The sequence below is a fragment of the Canis aureus genome, chromosome 16 (genome assembly GCF_053574225.1).
Source record: "Canis aureus isolate CA01 chromosome 16, VMU_Caureus_v.1.0, whole genome shotgun sequence".
NCBI lineage: Eukaryota > Metazoa > Chordata > Mammalia > Carnivora > Canidae > Canis > Canis aureus.
In genome coordinates, this window is record NC_135626.1 from 60,324,125 (window position 1) to 60,327,542 (window position 3,418).

Below are 3,418 nucleotides of genomic sequence, written 5' to 3' on the forward strand. Positions count from 1 at the left end.
TGTGTGCTCCAGGGGCTGCTGTGAGAAAGCACCACAGGCAACAGACATTGCCTCTCAATTCTGGAGGGTGTCAGCAGGGGCAGTTCCTTCTAGGGCTCCTCTCCTGGGCCTGCAGACAGCTGCCCTCTTCCTGTGTCCTCACATGGTTGCCTCTTTGATGTGTGTGTGTCCTAACTCCCCCTTCTTAGAAAGACACACATCATAGTGGGTCAGGGTCCACCCTGATGAGCATCTTTTCTTTCCATTACCTGTGTAAAGAGCTACCTCCAAATATAGGCACAGCTGAAGTGCTGGGGGCTAGAGCTCCCATGTGGGGACTCGGGGGTCATGATCCATGCCGCAGCAGGTATCTCATGACGCATCTCTCTTCTGCTGTGGAGTTGTCGCGGCCACGCCCCCCACTAGGGAGAGGTCCCCAAAAGCATGCACATTGAGTGCAGTGACAGAAGGAAGACGCTCTCTCCACCAGGTAGCACCAGGCATGTGACCCATCTTCCAGCCACCTCTCCCCACTGATTACAGGATGCCCTTGGTAAGATGTGTGAGTGGATGTACTCAGCGACAGCACTGAAGCAGTGGGATTGCTGAATCACACGGTGGTTCCATTTTTAATTCTCTGAGGAACTTCAGGAGTAGCTGAACTAATTCCTTATTCCCACCACCAGTGCACAAGGGTCCTCTTTTCTGCACATCCTCACCAACACTTGTTATATTTGTCTGTTTGAGTCTAGCCATTCTAACAAGTGTGAAGTGATTATCTCGTTGGGTTTTGATTTGTATTTCCCTGATGATCAGCAGTGTTGAGTATCTTTTCATATACCTGTTGGCTGTTTGTATGTCTTCTTTGGAAAAATGTCCAGTTCCTCTGCTCATCTTTTAATCAAGTTGTTTGGGCTTTTTTCGTTGTTATTGAGCTACATGATTCTCTATATATTTTAGATATTAACCACACCAAATAAATGGTTTGTGAATATTTTTTCATTCCGTAGGTTGTCTTTTCATTATATTGACAGTTTCCTTTGCTGTGTAGAAGAGCTTTAGTTTGATGTAGTCCTACTTGTTGATTTTTCTTCTTTTGTTACTTGTGCTTTTATTTATTTTTTAATTTTTATTTATTCAAGTAATCTCTATGCACAGCATGGGACTCCACTCACAACTGCAAGATCAAGAGTCACACACTAGGGGCATCTGGGTGGCTCAGTCAGCTAAGCATCTGCCCTCAGATCATGATCCCGGGGTCCTGGGATGGAGCCACACATCAGGCTCCCTGCTGCTAATGCTCCCTCTCTCTGTCTCTCTCAAATAAATAAATAAAATCTTAAAAAAAAAAAAAAGAGTCCCATGCTCTTCCAGCTGAGCCAGACAGGCAGGTCATATGCTTTTAGTGTCTTATCAAAAAAGCATTGCCAAGACCAATCAATGTCAAGGAGCTTTTTCCCTATTTTCTTCCAGGAGTTTTATGGTTCCAGATCTTACATTTAGGTCTTTAACCCATGTCGAGGTAACTTTTCTGAGTGGTGTGAGACAGGCGTCCACTTGTCATTAGTCTGCACACGTTTCTCCAGGTTTTCTGGCAGATTTGTTAAAGGAACTGTCCTCCACTGAGTGCTCTTGCTTCCTTTGTCAAATATAAATCAGTGTCTACATGGGGATCTATTTCTGGGCTCTATTCTGCTCCACTGGTCTATGTGTCTGGGGTTCTTTTGCCAGTACCATACTGTTTTGAATACTATAGCTTTGTATTACAGTTTGAAATCAGCAAGTTTGATGCCTCCTGCTTTGTTCTTTCTCAGAATTGCCAGGGCTATTTGGAGTCTTTTATGGTTCCCTACCCATTTCTATAAAGAACCCATTAGAATTTTTATAAAGATTGCATGGAACCTACAGATGGCTTTGAGTTGTCTGGATAGCCTTCCATTTGTATCTTCTTCAATTTTTTTATAAAGATTTTATTTATTTATTCATGAGAGACACGGGCAAAGGGAGAAGCAGGCTCCATGCAGGGAGCCCATGGGCACTCAATCCCGGGACCCTGGGATCACGACCTGAGCCAAAGGCAGTTGCTCAACTGCTAAGCCACCCAGGTGCCCCTTCTTCAATTTTTCATTAAAGTCTTTCAGGTTTCATTGTTTGGTCAAATTTATCCCTAAGTATTTTTTTTTAAATATCCCTAAGTATTTTTTTGTTTTTTGATGCTGTCATGAATGAGATTTTTTTTCTTTATTTTTCAGTTATTTCATTGTTAGTACATAGAAACGTAGCTGTTTTACGTATGTCCATTTCATATGCTGCAACTTTACTGAATTCATTGCTTACCTCTAACAGTGTTTTTGGTTGAGTCTTTAGGATTTTCTCTATATAAGATCATGTCTTCTGCAGATAGTGACAATTTTACTTCTTCCTTTCTGATTTGGATGCCTTTCATTTATTTGTCATGCCTGATCCCTCTGGCTCAGACTTCCAGGACTGTGTGGAATGGAGGTGACAAGAGCAGGCATCCTTGTCTTGTTCCTGACCTTAGAGAAAATGCCTTTAGCCTCTCACCAATTGAGTATGATGTTAGCTTGTGTGTGTCATATACGGATGGCCTTTGTGGCACAGAGGCCTGTTTCTTCTGTCCCCCACTTGTGGAGGGTCTTTATCATGAAAGGTCATTGTGTTTTGTCAAATGCTATTTCTACATCTAATGAGACAACAGGACTTGAGTCTTTCACCCCATTGGTGTGTTGTGTCACACTTAGTGATTTGCATATGTTGAACCATCCTGTATCTCAGGAATAGTTAGATACCACATCATCGTGAATGTGTAACCCTTTATATGTGCTGTTAAATTCACTTTGCTAATAGTTTGTTGAGAATGTTTACATCTGTGTTCATCAGGGATATTGATCTGTAAGTTGTCTTGTGTCCTGATCTAGCTTTGGTATCAGGATAACATAGGCCTCATAAAATGTGTTTGGGAGTGTTCCTTCCTCTTCAGTGTTTTGAAAGAGTTCAAGAAGGATTGATGTTAATTCTCTTTTAAATGTTTGGTAGAATTCACCAGTGAAACTCTGTGGTCCAGGGCTTTTCTGTGCTGGTAGGTTTTTGGTCAGTGATTCAGTCTCCTTAATCTTTATTCATCTGTTTAGATTTTCTCTTTCTTCATGGTTTGGTCTTGGTAGTTATCTGTTTCTAGGGATTTGTCCATTTCTTCTAGGTTGTCCAATTTGTTGGTATAGAATTGTTCCTAGGAGTCTCTCCGGATGCTGTGTTTCTGTGGTATCAGCTGTCATGTCTCCTCTTTCAGTTCTGATCTTACTTATTTGAGTCTTCTCTGGTTTTTTTTTTTCTTAGTCGAACTGAAGCGCCATCAAATTTATCTTTCAAAAAAAAAAAAAAAACAGCTCTCAATTTTGTTGCCATCCTGCTCTTTTAG

At 41.6% G+C, this 3,418-nt stretch overlaps 1 protein-coding gene across 4 annotated transcripts in view; it reads left to right on the forward strand.

The window, feature by feature from the left end:
* Positions 1–3,418, forward strand: part of TNRC6C (trinucleotide repeat containing adaptor 6C) — a 152,011-nt gene that overhangs the window by 146,085 nt on the left and 2,508 nt on the right. The gene's annotated exons all lie outside the window — the stretch shown is intronic.